This window comes from Odocoileus virginianus, chromosome 24, assembly GCF_023699985.2.
Source record: "Odocoileus virginianus isolate 20LAN1187 ecotype Illinois chromosome 24, Ovbor_1.2, whole genome shotgun sequence".
In the NCBI taxonomy this organism is placed as follows: domain Eukaryota; kingdom Metazoa; phylum Chordata; class Mammalia; order Artiodactyla; family Cervidae; genus Odocoileus; species Odocoileus virginianus.
The window spans coordinates 41,041,653-41,058,605 of record NC_069697.1 but is presented as its reverse complement, the minus strand read 5'-3'; the positions used below and the strand labels follow the sequence as shown (position 1 = coordinate 41,058,605).

General features: G+C 40.6%; 1 long non-coding RNA gene across 1 annotated transcript in view; it reads right to left on the bottom strand.

Annotated features, from left to right (window-relative positions):
• The window catches only part of LOC139030857 (uncharacterized), a 132,859-nt gene that overhangs the window by 16,456 nt on the left and 99,450 nt on the right, over positions 1-16,953 (bottom strand). The window lies entirely within an intron of this gene.

Sequence of the window (16,953 nt, the reverse complement as noted above, 5' to 3'; positions counted from 1 at the left end):
AAAGTATCCTACTGATTTTAAATCCCCCCCTTTTCTTTGATGCCCCCCGATTCTGAGGGAAACAAAGGCAAGACAAGAAATGGGATAAAGTACCATAAAAAGGAATGAAACAGTGCCGTTTGCAGCAATATGGATGGACCTAGAGAAGTAGGTCCATCTACTTCTAAGTAGACCTAGGACTTCTAAGTGGACCTAGGTCTAAGTGAAGTAAGTCAGACAGAGAAAGACAAATATCATATGATGTCACTTATATGTGGAATCTAAAAAAAAATGATGCAAATGAACTTACATACAAATCAGAAATAGACTCACAGAAATAGAAAAAGAACTATGGTTACCAATGGAGAAAGGGGAAGGGGAGGATAAATTAGGAGTTTGGGATTAATATGTATACATACTGTACACAAAATAGATAACTGACAAGGACCTACTGTATATCACAGGGAACTATAATCAATATTTTGTAATAACCTAGAGGGAAAAGATTCTGAAAAAGAATAGATATGGATATACATACACACACACATATATATAACTGAATCATTTTGTTGTACACTTGAAACTTATACAACATTGTTAATTAACTACACTTCAATTTTACAAAAAGAAAAAAAAAAAAGAGAGAACAAAGTAACTCAGCAAGGGAACTCGATGTCAGGGGAACTGGGGTTCACAATCAGTAATATACCTGGACAGTAATATACCTTGTGCCTCAGGGATTCATTAAAGCGCCTTCTTATTTCTCCCTACTCCTCCAAGATGTAAGCTCCATCCAGTTTCCTGGAAATTAATCCTTTTACAATAGTAGATGACCTTTTATTGTGCTAAATTACCAAAGAGGCATCCATAAAAGATTAGCTGAAAAGGTACATAAAGTTACTAAGGAAAAATTGTAATTCTCTCTAGATACTGCTCATTAAGTAGGTCATAACCTAAGAACTGAAGAAAACCAGCTCTCAAAAAAGGATTAAGCTAATTTAAGAATTTCTTAGAGATACAAATAAGTGAGAGTTTCATGGATTAACAAACTTGGTTGGTTATTGCGGCTATGGGTTCCTAATCTTTCTCTATTAATTTCCCCACTCTAGGAACTTAACTAAACTTTCAGCCTTTGAACCCCTTATTTGGGAAGATGAACACAGGCAGGCTTTTATAAGACTAAAACAAGCTCTGCAAGAACCACTGCCTTAGGGCTACCTAATGATTCAAAACATTTCACCTTATTTGTGCATGAGAGAGAACCAGGTTCTGGAAATGCTCATGCAAAGACATGGTAATAAACACAGGCCAACTGCATATTGTAGAATGCACTTGAGTCAGTCATTCCTTCCTGTTGTTGGAAGTTAGTAGAAGCCTCAGCAGACCTAACCCTAGGAAATGATGTTTACTTGACAACCTCCTCACTGCAGTCCAGAGTCATCTTAACTCTGAACTGACACATTTCTCTGTAAGCAGGTTTAACCTCCTGAGATTCTTTTGCTTTCACTTCCTAATCGCCATCTTAAATGTCGCAACATTCTTTAAAAAAACACACACACACACACACACACACACACATTTTATTTTGTATTGGGTATAGCTGATTAGCAATGCTGTGACAGTTTCAGGAGAACAGCAAAGAGACTCGGCCCATAGGAATACATGTATCCATTCTCACCCAAACTCCCCTCCTAGCCAGGCTGCCGCAGAACATCTAGCAGAGTTCCTTGCTGGTTATCCATTGTAAATATGGCAATGTGTGCTGTGTTAAATGTTGCAATATTCTCAGTCCTGCTCCTTCACTTCTTCTGCCCTACAAAGGTGAGCCCCATGACTGTGAGAAAAGAACAGTGTCCCTTTCTGTGACACTGCGTTCTGATTTACAAGACACCCCTTTAACCAATCCTGAGCTAATCCTGATTGTTGATGGGACATACTGTAGAAATGACTATGGAAATTTCCAAGCTGGTTATGCTATTACTATCCAACAGGAACCACTTGAAAGAGAAAGCCTCCCACGTACTGAATCAGCTCAATAAGCAGATGCCCTTACCGGAGCACCTCAGCAGCTATCTGAGGACACACTGTTGGCATTTATACTGACAGCTGGTATGCCTTTGGGGTCATCCATGATTTGGGGATGTTATGGAAACAAAAGAGTTTTCCTACCTCCTCTGGGACCTCAATCCACAGTGGGCCACAAGTAGATGACCTTCTTATGCTATTTTCTTCTCTTCTGAAATTGCTGCCTTCAAAACTGACTCATACTAAGAGGCCTGAACCTAAGTGAGTATCAGGGGAAAGTCCTAGTGACTTTCATGTGAGGGCAGCAGCAACAAAATCTGTAAAGATTATGGCTCTTGTGGATGAAGTCCATTGCACGTCTGCAGAATGACCCCTTGTTGCGAGACTTTTGCCTTCCTGAAGTCCTGGTAATGTGGCAACAGCCTGCTCCCGAATCAGAGAGATTAAGATGGGCGAACAGTGGTTGTAAATCAATGAACTGTCAGGACTATGGGAAACCCAAGATGGCCACTTGTTTTTTTCTGACCCCTCATAGGTCCCGTTCTTCAGCTTTTGCTTTCCACTGCCCATCACGGTGTATTTGAGATAATTCGACCTGTGAACAGACATTGGTGGGGAGACTTTGATAAACCTGCAAAAGTAGTAACGTCTGGCATGTCAGGTCCATGATCCTGAAAAAAAAAAAAACTATTTAGGTCTCAGATCTCCTTCCTCTGGACCCTTTGAGTATCTGTGGCTAGATTTGATTCAGTTGCCACTTAGTGTGGTTGATCAAGATATTGTTATTATGTGGGTGTTTTTCAAATGGGTTGAACCCTTCCTCTGGCACAAGGCTGATGCCCTAATGGTGGCAAAGGAGCTATTAGAAAATGTATTTTCCACCTGGGATAGAATTCCACTACCTCTAGTGACTGAGGTACCCAATTCACAGGACAAATCATACGAGCCTTAATGAAAACCTTGCAAACTTTTTGGAATTATGCTGTCTCCAGCACAATTATTCATCTGGCAAGGTCAAAAGAAAGCTACTGGACTTCTTTGGCCTAAGTTAATACCTCTGGACTTGTGTATGCAGTACCCTTCTGGAAAACATAAACTCATATCTCCACCTGTGATAGTCACCAGTAGACCATTAGTATGCAACTTTCTACTGACTTCTTGCTGCCTCATGCTAGTATGACCAGCTACTGTACATCTTATGCTAAAGCTCATCATCGACAGGCTGAAGGAGCTTTCCCAGATCCCAGTTCAAAGGATCCTATTGGTCACGGTCTGGTATTCTGGAAACATCATAAGAAGATAGCCCTCTAGTCCCATTAGAAGGAAATTACCAAATGTTCTAACCACCGACAGTGCCTCAAAACTAGAAAGCATTGAGCCTTGGGTACACGTTTCGCTCATGGTTAAAAAAGGTTCCATCTGACATCTGGTCCTGTACACAGACTGGAGACCTTAGAATGAATTGAGGAAAGAGAAGTTGCTGATTTTGAAGTAGACTGCTTCTACCTAAGATGCTGGACTGAGGCTTCATACTTTAAGCATGAAACCCTTCCTCCTTTTTCTCCTTCTCTTTATATTGGCCTGGAAGGTAACACCCTCATCCTATCTCCCAAGTCTGATTGTTAAGAGTGGGGAGCAATAACCTTTCTGATTACTGGATTTGTTATCAAAGTTTTCAATCTGTTTATGATGCCTGAGATTCTCTGATCCTCCCTGTGACCTATTTCTCTTCTATTCTTGATGTCACTGCAAACCACGATCAACGCTTTCACACAAAGTCTCCTGTGTGTTAGTCGCTCACTCGTGTCCAACTCTTTGGGACCCCATGGACTGTAGCTGACGAGCTTCCTCTGTTCACGAATTCTCCAGGCAAGAATACTGGAGTGGGTTGCCATTCCCTTCTCCAGGGGATCTTCCCGACCCAGGGATCGAACCTGGGTCTCCTGCACTGCAGGCAGATTCTTTACCATCTGAGCTACCAGGGAAAACAAAAGTCTCTTACCGAGCTCAACTTCTGTGGCCAGAAATTGTGCCTTGTTTTTCCTTTCTTTGATCATACCAGGTGTGTACCCAATTAGACACAATTACTTTTGTAAATCTTAGTACATTTGCACTCCCACATTCCCATGATTATCTGAATCAGATTTGGCTCCACCCCTAAAAGATCTCAATCCCTGTGAATGAATCCATTAAAAGTACCTCCTTAATGGAAACGGCTGTGCCCCAGCAGGGTCTGTCTCTGTCTGTGCTGGTTATCATTCTTCTTGGGCCAAGAATGCCTAGGTGGCTGACGCACAGGCAGGCAAAGCCTCAGGTTATCCAACGGTGCCTCTTTGCCTTTCACAAGCAAACTAAGACACCCCATTGGTTGATTCCCCTGAATTTCCATTGTCAAGTTAGAAAGGACCCAACGGGAAGCGCTTATGACTCAGGGTCTTCCTTCTTTGGCAGAGCCACCTTCTCTGGTTAGGAGTAAATGCAAATGAGGACATGATCAGAAGTCTCCTTTCTTTTTTTTAATATAGCCTTTTTTTCTTTTTCTTTCTTTCTTTCTTTCTTTTTTTTTTTTGTGGCTGCACTGCACATGCATGTGGAATCTTAATTCCCTGACCAGGGATGGAATCCATGCCCCCTGCATTGGAAGCATGGAGTCTTAGCCACTAGACTGCCAGGGATATTCAGAAGTTTCTCCTTAACTCATGAAGTTACTGCAGATTCCATTGCTAAGACAATAGCTGCCCAACAAAGACCCTTAGACTCTGTGGCCAAAGTTGCTCTCGACAATAGGATGATCCTTGATTATCTTTTAACTGAGCTAGGAGTCTCTGCCATGGTCAACACCAACTGCTGCACTTTTGGAAAAGTTGAAACTCAGTTACACAAGATCACTGAGCAAGCCACTTGGCTTAAAAAGGTGGCTCCTTCAATGAGTCTCTTCTTTGATTTACTTGATTTTAATTAATTTGGGTCTCTGGACATTGTGAATTATCCTTCTTATTAGAATCATTATAATTTCCCCTATGGGTTGTATTTTCTCAAAAGCCTTAAATGCAAGTCCACAGCCACTAACCACCAAGCAAATGATCTCTGTAAGACTGAACCATCAGAAAAGAAAGAAAATAATGAACTTAAAGATTGTGATCCTGAAGCCATGACCTGTGCAAAAATGTCTTAATTTATAGAAATGGAAACCCACTCCACTATTCTTGCCTGGAGAAACTCATGGACAGAGGAGCCTGGTGGTCTATAGTCCAGGGTCACAAAGAGTCGGACATGACTCAGTGACTAACTTTCTCTTCTCTATACAAAAGAACAATACAAACTGTGAGAATTTCAGAGCAGCAGCTGAGAGTGGTGCTAATGCCTTGAATTTTCATCACACCTCTCAGATAAGCTGAAGGGGCATTGTTTTAAAAAAAAATCATAGGCCCAATATGGAGTCACTTATGCTAGACCATGCCACCAAATCAGGGCTTAATACTTAACCCATGAAACTTCAATCTCCTCTAGAAATGGAGTCTTTTAAAAAGTTATTGATTTATTTATTTTTGGCTGTGTTGGGTCTTCGTTGCTATGCATGGGATTTCTCTAGTTGTGGCCAGCAGAGGCTACTCTCTGTTGCGGTGTGTGGGCTTCTCATTGCAACGGCTTCTCTTATTGTAGAGCATGGGCTCTAGGGCACACGGGCTTTAGTAGCTGTGGTGCACAGGCTTCTTGCTCCTCAGCATGTGGGATCTTCCTGGACCAGGGATTGAACCCAAGTCCTCTGCCCAGGCAGGTGGATTCTTAACCATTGGACCACCAGGGAAGTCCTAGAAATGTAGTCTTAACTGCTCATCCAGGAATATTCTGGTCAGCACCAATGAGGTAATCTTTCACATGGCCCTCTCCATCCTCCAAAGGAAGATGAGGTAAGCCACCTAATATGGCCCTTTTTTCTTAAAAGGGAAATGACCTAATCTGAAATAATCCTGTTTTTCTGGTTATGACTTCCTTGTCCTGTCTTTCAGTAGCCCTTTGCAAGGCTTGCTAGATGTGACATTGCCCAATTTGTGAATTGTTCAGTAAAACCAATTAGATCTTCAAAAGGTACTCAGTTGAATTCTGGTTTTTAACACACACTACAATACAAAGTTGAGTGGTTGTGACAAAGATCATCTGGTCCGCAGAGCCTAAAATATGTACTATCTAATTCTTCACCAACAAAAATTAAAGGTTGCCAACCTCTGTGTCCTTCTGTACTAAACCTTTCTAAGCTTCAGTTTGCTTGTCTGTACAATGAGGGTAAACATGGTATTTCCATAATAGAGTTGTGGTGAAAATTGAGATAACGTGTGGAAACACCATAGTGCCTGGCATATAGTAAACCCTCGATGTATGTGTGTGTGTGCTCAGTTGCTCAATAAGTCTTAGCCACTCAGAATCCTTGCCCCCAAATTGTGTATGCTGAGAAACTGTTGTAGATGCTGGGATATTGTTACAGATGTTATAAATTATATAGAGAGATGTTATAAATTGTTATAGATGCTGGTGTTCCCTTTTTTCATTTGGGATCACTAAGTTAGGATGTGATAAGCCTGGAATTGTCTATTGTAATACCTTGCTCCCTGCCTCTTCCATTAAAAACAAAACCCACTAAACTAAATGTACTCAATGTAGCTTACATTTATTGAGCACATTTTATGTGTCAGACACTATGATGAGTTCCTTATATATATACTATTTTATTTAATCTTTACAACAGCATACATAGTGTTATTTCCCTGATTTTACAGATATGAAAACTGAGGCTCAAAAGCAGTTAAATAGCTTACTTTAGGTTAAGTGGTGGAGCAGATTCAAGGCTCGACAGTCATATTGAAGAGCCATCAGCCTATCCTGCCCCCAGTATGAAGGACACCCACCCACAATAAAGGGAATCAGTCTGCTCTACTGGAGGGGACTGCCTCCTGAGGTGCAGGCAAGAAAGAACCCTGCTGAGGGCCTACCTCTGTTGGCCAATCATCTTGTTCTGTTTCGTTTGACTGAAGCTAATCTGAGTTCATTTTCTGCTGTCTGAGATGGAAACAGGCTGAGGAAAATAAAAGACATGAGCATTTTCTTCCAATAACCCAGAGATGTAGGGAAAGATAGCACACACACACACACACACACACACACACACACACAGCACTGGTGTGAAAGTAAAGGCATGTTTTGAATGCCATGAAGGCATGAAGAGAGGGGATTTGAACAGCGGCAATTTAGGAAATCCTTGCTGTGTGCCTTCCCTGTGGCAAGTGCTGAGCAGGATGCCCCTTTGGTCAATTTCTTTATATTTCAAGTGTGATGCAAATTATTGGATTCAGCTTTTGGATCTTTTATTTGCACCTTTTCTGTGTTGGCTACAGAATGCCCATGTGTTCTGGATAGCACTCATGATTGGTCCATCTGTGATGTGGCATTTCTTTATAGTTTTATGATGATTGTACTATGCCAACGATGCTGCAGTGAGGCCCACAAATAGGCTAGGGAATGCACTTGTTAAAATACAAAAATGTAATTTTAAAAACGTCATGGGTGTCTTCCACTAATCAGATTATACATTTGCTCAGATTTAAAATACAAACTTATTAAAAGAGGGCCCCAATTATATCTCCCTTTCACAATGCAGGTAGCTCTTTAGTCACAATTATCTGTTGTTACAAAATGGTACACAAATAATTACACTCACAATTGTCTAATTGCAGGCTGAAAATGAAGGGCAAGCTATAATTAGTTCTCAGATGTCTGATGCTGCTTGTCACTAGCTGTTTGTGGCACAAGTGATTGCATAGGTTGCTCTTTGCCTATGAAAGTGCCATTGTCTACTGGGCGTGAACTTCTAGAGCAACCCCACTTATTACCTCTACCAGAATGTGCTTTTCTCTGAAGAGACCTTTTATTTTCCCTATCGACTTTTCACATGGCACTAGCTTACCGACTTTCTATGCTTTGCTTCTTTGTTCAGATTTCTTTAAGAATCATCTTAACTTTCAGGACATGTATAAGCTCTTTAATTCCATTTTAAATTACATTGTTCATTTCTCTCTTTCCCATTTTTTTCTCATGTATAGTAAGAGTGGAATTTTTGCCTTTTATGGGAGAGGTGAACCTGGGAGGAAAGGATTACTGTCTCAATAGGGTCAACGTGTTCAAGTTAGGAAAAAAAAGTGGAAATCTCAGGCTTCCCTGGTGGTCCAGTGGTTAAGAGTCCTCCTGCCAAGGCAGGGGACATAGGTTCAATCCCCGCTCCAAGAGGATCTCATGAGACTTGGGGCAACGGAGCCCATGCATTACAACTACAGAGCCCACGCTCCAGAGTCCTGGAGCTGCAACTCCTGAAATCTGAGTACCCAGAACCTGTGCCACGCAACAAGAGCGGCTGCAAGGAGAACCCTGCACTCCCCAACTAGAGAGGAGCCCTCACTCGTCACAACTAGAGAAAGCTTGCAGCAGCAACGAAGACCCAGTGCAGCCAAAGGTAAATGAATAAATAAACCTTTTTTTAAAAAGTGAAACATCTCTAATAACAGATATATCTTAAAGGGAAAAAAAGCAGAGATCTGAAAATCTTCCCTGGTGGCTCAGATGGTAAAGAATCTGCCTGCAATGTAGGAGACCCAGGTTCAATCCCTGGGTCAGGAAGATCCCGGAATGGCAACCCACTCCAGTATTCTTGCCTAGAGAATTCCATGAACAGAGGAGCCTGGAGGGCTACAGTCCACGGGGTCGCAGAGTCGAGCATTTCTGAATGACTAACACAATGATAATCATGGGCATTCCTGAAGCAGGATTCATGTAAGAAGTTCTGTTTCCTTGTGGTGATGTCACTATTACTCATCCACAGCACTGTGTGGGAAAAAAGGAGAGTAGGCATAAATAACAATAAAACAAGCATCCTAATTTGAGCACTTTGTTTTTTCAAGAGTGCAGTCATCAGCTGGAAGAAATGAGAGCAGCTCTGAATGCAGTGATTTACTCAGCATCTAAGTGGAATAACTGAGATGAAAATTCTGAATATTACCTCTGGGTGTAGAGCACTCCCTCTTTCCTTATCTGTTCACCTCCATCACCTCTAAGATGTGTTCACTTCCAAGATTAAACAATCACTTTCATGATAAACCATCTTCCTTCTTTTGAATTACTCTTAGGATTTCTGCTCTACAAAGTACTGAAACTTAATTTTCTTTTTTCTCAGAAAAATATCTTTTTCATTCAGATGCAATGAAATCAAAGTGTCTGGGGAATGAAGTTCCTACAATTAAATGTGCTATTTTTCAATTACGGTTTCTTACTCAGAGTCTTACTTTTTCGAGTCTAAATTCTGTGTCTACTCCTTTGACAATCTCTATTGTATCACCCTTGTGTGTTTGTGTGTATGTGTGGGTCGCTCGGTCATGTCCAATCTTTGTGACCCCATGGACTGGAGCCCACCAGGCTCCTCTGTCCATGCGAGTTCCCTAGTCAAGAAAACTGGAGTGGGTTGCCATGCCCTTCTCCAGGGGATCTTCCCAACCCAGGGATCGAACCTGGTCTCCTGCACTGCAGGCAGATTCTTTACCATCTGAGCCACAGGGTATCACCCTTATGATATATAGATTCCATTAAGTCACTTTTAGAGATATTGGAGGGTGATGGGCAATAAAAGTTGGTAGAAAAGACATGATTAGAATTAAGAGTTTCTCACAAAACACTGTTCTTACCTTTTGCCGAAATATTACTGAGTATAATATAATTGTCTTTACTGAATATATTAGCGTTCTAGGTTGCAGACAACAGAAGCTACTCTAGCCGTTGAAGCAGGAAGAGATTTATTAACGGAACGTTAGGCATGGCAACCCGCTCCACATCCTTGCCTGGAGAATCCCCATGAGCAGAGGAGCCTGGCAGGCTACAGGCCACGGGGTCACAGAGGCGGATACAACCGAGCAACTAAGCACAGCACTCAGGCAGCTCACGATTCGCCGAAGGAGACGGAAAACCCGGATGTGGTGCTACACAGTCGGGAAAACAGAGGCTGGGGAAAGCTCAGTCAGAGGAACACCGCGGCACATCATAGAAACTTTCTAGAGCGACACCATGGCAGCCACCTTCCAATATTCAACATTCGTGATGTAAAGAGTCAGACGTCAGAACCCTCCCACAGCCTCAAGGGAAGAACTGGCTGTCCCACTTCACTTACCAGAAAATTTGATCTCCCCACATGTGGCTGCCTCTTGTGAGTCATTTCCACATGCAAATCTGTGTGGAGAAATCTGATCTGTGGAAACTGGATCACTTGCCTACCTCTTAGCTGTGAGAAAGTTTGAGAAATACATCTCACAGCATTTTATCCTCTATCTATAGCAGAGGTTAGCAATTTTTTTTAAAAGACTAGATATTAGGGGACTTCCCTGGCAGTCCAGTGATTAAGACGTCACCTCCCAATGCAGGGGGTGAGGGTTTGATCCCTGCTCAGGGAGCTAAGATCCCACATGCCTCATGGCCAAAATACAAAGACATAAAACAGAAGCAATATTGTAACAAATTCAACAAAGACTTTAAAAATGGTCCAAGTCAAAAAAATCTTCAAAAACTAAAAAATAAAAAAGAATGAAAGATCAGATGGTAAATATTCTAGGATTTGCAGGACTATGGACTCTGTCACAACTATTCAACTCTGCAGTAATAATATAAAAGCCGCCATAGATGATACAGAAACAAGTCAGCCAGGATATATTGCAACAGAACGTTTTTCTATGGACACGAAATTTGAATCTCATAAAACCTACACGTCACAAAATATTATTTTTTTAATTTTCCCCCAACCATTTAAATATATAAAGAGCCAAGAAATAAACCTTCACATATATGATAAACTGATTTTCAACAAAACCATTTGATGGGGAAAGGATAACCTTTTCAACAAATGGTGCTGGAAAAAAGATATCAACATGCAAAAAATGAAGCTGGCTCCCTTAACTTACATCATATAAAAAAGTTAATTAAAAATTATAAAAACTTAAAACATAAGAACTAAATCTATAAAGCTCTTAGAAGAAAACATAAGGGAAAGTCTTCATACACTGCATTTGGCAATGCTTTTCTTGGATATGACATCAAAAGCACAAACAACAAAAGTAAAAATAGATGGATTGAACTTCATCAAAACTGGGAATTTTTGTGCAAAAGGACATTGTGAATAGAGTAAAAGGGCAACCCACAGAATACTAGAAAACTTTATAAATCACATATCTCACAAGGGATTAATATCCAGAATATATAAAGAATTCCTACAGCACAACACAAACAACCCAATTCACAAGTGGACAGAGGATATGAAAAGACATTTCTCCAAAGAAAATGTGTAAATAGCCAGTAAGCATATGAAGAGGTGCTCAACATCACTTAGCCATTGGGGAAATGCAAATCAGAACCACAATGAGAGATCACCTCATAGCTCTTAGGATGGCTATTTCAAAAACCAAAAATAGAAAATAATAAGTGTTGGTGAGAATGTGGAGAAGTTAGAACCTTTGTAAACTGAAAGGAAAATGTTGTAGCTGCTATGGAAAATGGTATGTCAGTTTCTCAAAAGGTTAAAAATAGCATTAATATATGATCCAGAAATCCTACTTTTGGATATATACTTAACTGAATTAAAAGCAGGGACTTGAACAGTTATTTGTATATCCATATCTATGGTAGTATTTACTCATGTCCAAAGGTTTGTTTTTTGTGACTTCTAATACTTTATTACTAATAAAGGTTGAATCAGATGCACTTTCTTAAGCTCAGAGGATTTGCTGTGGGATTTCCCAGGCAAGAATACTGGAGTAGGTAGCCATTCTCTTCTCTAGGGGATTTTCCTGACCCAGGGATTAAACCTGGGTCTCCTGCACTGCAGGCAGATTCTCTATCATCTGAGACACCTGAGAAATCCCGTAATGTGGATGAACCTCAAGGACTTTATTCTAAGCCACAAAGAACTAAAAAAAACAAACCAAAACAAAACTAGAATTCCACTTATATGTGATATTGTAGTATTGTGAACTATAATAAAAATATATATTTGGTCTTCATCCTCATTTCTGGCACAGAGGTTCTAAAACCCTTGGAATTTCCTAAGAGATGAGAATTATCAAAGTATCTTTTGTTATGTTAGTGAGGTTACTTTTTAAACACATCTAAGGAGGGGATGATGGTTGCCAGGAGAACCGATCATGTAATTAGAGAGATAGACCTATTAATCCTACCTCCTTGACCTCTGGGAAAAGAAGTGCTGGAGGCTGATTCAATTGCCAGTGGCTACAATCTGGTGTCAGTAGACTGGCTTTGCTGTGCAGTAGATGAAGGAACCTGAGTTCATCTGGGGGACAGTAGGCTAAATTTGGCCTGTGGGCTGCATGTAGCTTGCCAACTACTGTTCTGTAGTAGGAAGATCAGCTCGCCAAGCACTCAAGTGAGTGCACAAACACCGTATCTGCCACAGTGGGTAACAGAATATCCTCCTACTAGTCAGTTATATTTATTTGCTCTTCTTGAAATGAAAGTTTCCCTGCATTTTAAACTTCAAGAATTTCTTCAACTTCTGTCCTTAACACTTCTTTATATTCTTACTGATGATTTTGTTTCCTTTCACCCCAGGCAGAATATTCTTTTAAGACTCGTCCCTGTGTCTTTTTCTCTTGATTCCATCTCTTCCATCTTTCTCCTAGATTCCTGCCCCTTTAATCATCTCTTCCTCTCCACTGCCTTCTTTTTCTTAGCAATAACTCTGTCCTTTTTCCTTTAACAGAAAAGAATTTCATTCAACCTTGCCTGTCCCTCAAGCTACTATTTATCTCTTTTATTCTCTAACACTAATTTCTAAAAGCATAGCTTCCACCAGCGTTACTAAGCTAAACTAAAAAGAGAAATATCTTTCCTTCATGTTTTAATTTACTGTGGTCTGATTTCCTGGGAACTAAAACATCCTTTTAAAGGTATTTCCTGACTAGGAATCCAACAGCCTCTGCTCAGTACTCCCCCATTCGAAGTTTCTGCTGCATCCAGCAGCACGTTATGCTCCCTTTCAAATCCATCCACATTTACTGGGCAAGTACCACCTGCCAGGCCCTGTGGTGGGTGCTAGGACACATTCTCCACCCTCTTTTATCTCTATTCCTAAGGTTCCCCTCGGGCCCTTCTATTCTTGCCTTCTCTATTCCTTTCCCTGGTGATTTAGTGACACCCTTGGTATTGACAAGTCCCTGGTGGCGCAGATGGTAAAGCGTCTGCCTGCAGTGCGGAGGCCCAGGCTCAATCCTTGGGTTGGGAAGATCCCCTGGAGAAGGAAATGGCAACCCACTCCAGTACCCTTGCCTGGAGAATCCCATGGACAGAACAGCTTGATAGGCTATAGTCCACAGAGTCGCAAAGAGTTGGACACAACTGAGTGACTTCACTTTTCTTTGGTATTGAGAACTTACTCTATACCAGGCCAGTTCTAAGTGCTTTACATGGATGAACTCATTTGATCCTTGAAACCATCCCATGAAACAGATGCTATTAACACCTAAATATCTCCATTTTACAGATGAGAAAATCAATGTACAAATAGATAGTTCTATCGCTAGTAGACTGCTGATAAGGGATTCAAAGCAGGCAGTCTGAATGTAGGACTTACTCTCTCTATCTTTGCTTCTCTCTCAGCTTCAAATATTCCCTCCATGCTGACTGCCAAACTCAGAGCTCCAGCTTTAGCATATCTCCTGGCTAGGTCATCTCCTAACATTTGTGGGGCCCTGACAAGAGAACAGAGAGAAGGCACTGGCACCCCACTCCAGTCCTCTCTGCCTGGAAAATCCCATGGACGGAGGAGCCTGGTGGGCTGCAGTCCATGGGGTCGCTAAGAGTCAGACACGACTGAGCGACTTCACTTTCACTTTTCACTTTCACGCATTGGAGAAGGAACTGGCAACCCACTCCAGTGTTCTTGCCTGGAGAATCCCAGGGACGGAGGAGCCTGGTAGGCTGCAGTCCATGGGGTCGCTAAGAGTCGGACACGACTGAGCGACTTCACTTTCACTTTTCACTTTCACGCATTGGAGAAGGAAATGGCAACCCACTCCAGTGTTCTTGCCTGGAGAATCCCAGGGACGGGGAGCCTGGTGGGCTGCCGTCTATGGGGTCGCACAGAGTCGGACACGACTGAAGCGACTTAGCAGCAGCAGCAGCACACATAAAATTATTTCCAATAAATATATCAGAACAAACACAAAAGGGGAAAAAATGACAAAAATTGAGCATATTGTTTTTTATAGTGTGTGTATAAATGATTGCCCTTATAACTCTTGGTTATTCCAACGTCATACATAAAAATTTTGAATGAAATAGGATTCCCCCATTAGGTACCATATGCTCACTTTAAATAGGACCACTAATATCAGTATCTAAGGGTTTTAATAAGACAAATGAGCTTGCTTACTCACTCTCCAGTCGTGGTCAGGTTGATGACCACATACCACTTGTAGGGAGCAAGGTATATGTTAAACTGTTTCTGTGCTTTGTTTTACTAATTCTCAGAGTAGGGAAACTAGTCTCACAGGGGTATTTTGACAGAACTGAAGAAGATGTTTCAGAGTAATTTGAGCAGGCTTAGGTTTCTCATTTTTAAATGTTATACAAAACAGAGCAAAGTTCCTCCTCAGTCCTTCACCAATAGGCAGTTGGAATGACTTATCCTCTGGAATCATAATGTAATTTAAATATCTTCCTATGAAAGATTTCAGATCCACAAATTTTCTGTTTAGTTCGGCTGACTTTTGTAGCAAATCTTTTGAAGGAAGCAGTATGCTGATTTACATTCTGGCACCGGTTCCTTAAGCAGGGTAACTAACCCAGAGTGCTTTCCAGTCACTGCAGCTGTGGCATCAGAATATAATCCTACACAAAATCCTAACTCCAGACACAGTTATGGACAATGTAATCCTTTATAGTTTTATACAGTTCACAGTTGTGTTTATTAGCCATGAAGTGAGAAAATAAAAGGACTATTTCTTCCTATCATGGTCATGTTTAAACCATACACATACTAAACGGATGGCCAGATTAACAGCACTTGTGCATTCATCTAATTTCAGTGAAAGATACTTTGCTAGTTTCATATTTTTCCTGTGAATTAGCCTTCCATATCATTAGTCAGTTCCTGAATATGTTAAACTATAATTTCACTGGAACATGGCATTTGAGCTACCTCCTTTGCTACCATATCACCCAACATTTCTAAAGCAACATCTTTGATAGCAACATCTTGCATTCATGTCTTGGCAGCTATATATATGCCTGGTCTTAGCAACCCGAAATACAACATAAAAGAAGCCCGCTAAGCTGCTTATATGTGAACTAGTTAACATCTGCCTTTGTCAGTTTTAAAATTCAATACTCTTGCAAATAATTCTCTTTTCACTTATTGCTTACATATGACATGCAAAAGTCACTTAAGCTTTGATGATTTCATTGCTTCATTAGTTGGTACATTTCTATGGATAATATGGTATAGTTTTAGCACTTCATCATCAATCATGGCTGCAAGTTGAACACAGTATATAAGGGCTCATACTTCTAAGCAAAACCAGTATGAATCATTTTGGTATTCATTCTTTCAGAATCACTTCTATTGTTATCATTTGGTTTACTACAACTAACATTTTGAAATATGTCTTTTCCTGAAAAAGAAGTCCTGTAAAACTTGTTTCCTAATCAGTAGAGTTAAAAAATAAATGATATAAAGTTTACTTCCATAGAATTACTGTTGTTAAAATAACCATACTACCCAAGGCAATCTCAGATTTAATATAATCTTTATCAAATTACCCATGAAATCCTAAAATTTATATGGAACCATAAAAGACTCAGAATTGCCAAAGCAATCCTGAGGAAAAAGAACAAAGCAGGAGGCATATCCCTCCCAGACGTCAGACACTAGTACAAAGCTACAGTAATCAAAACACTTGGTAGTGGCACAAAGACAGACATAGGGATCAATGGAACAGAAGAGAGAGACCAGAAATAAACCCACACACCTATGATCCATTAATCTTCTACAAAGGAGGCAAGAATATACAACGGGGAAAAGCCAGTTCTTCAGCAAGTGGTTCAGGGAAAGTTGGACAGCTGCATGTCAGTCAACGAAGTCACAACACACCCCCTCACCATAAACAAAAACAAGCTCAAAATGGCTTAAAAACTTAAACATAAGACGTGGCACCATAAAATTCCTAGAAGAGATAATAGGCAAAACATTCTCTGACATGAATTGTACCAATGTTTTCTTAGGCAAGTCTCCCAAGGCGATAGAAATAAAAACAAAAATAAACTAATTGCACCTAATCAAACTTATAAGCTTTTGCACAGCAAAGGAAACCATAAAAGACAAAACCAAAAACAAAAAGATTACTTATAGGATGGGAGAAAATATTTGTAAACAATGCAAGGCATAATTTCCAAAATATATAAACAGCTCATATGAAATACAATCCAACTGAAAAACGGCCATAAGACCTAAAAAGACATTTCTCCAAAAAAGACATACAAATGGCCAATAGGCACATGAAAATAGGCTCAGCATCACTAACTATTACAGAAATGCAAATTAAAACTACAATGAGGTACCACCTTACACAAATCAGAATGGCCATCATTGAAAAGTCTACAAATAACAAACGCTGGAGAGGATGTGGAGAAAAGAAAACCCTCCTATACTGTTGGTAGAACATAAGTTGGTACAGCCACTTCTGAGAACAATAGGGAGGTTCCTCAGAAAACTAAAAACAGAATTACCATATGACCCAGCAATTCTACTCCTGGGCCAAATATCCAGACAAAACTCGAATCCAAAAAGATACATGCACCCCTACGTTCACAGCAGCTCTCTTCACAACAGCCAAGACATGGAAACAATTTAAA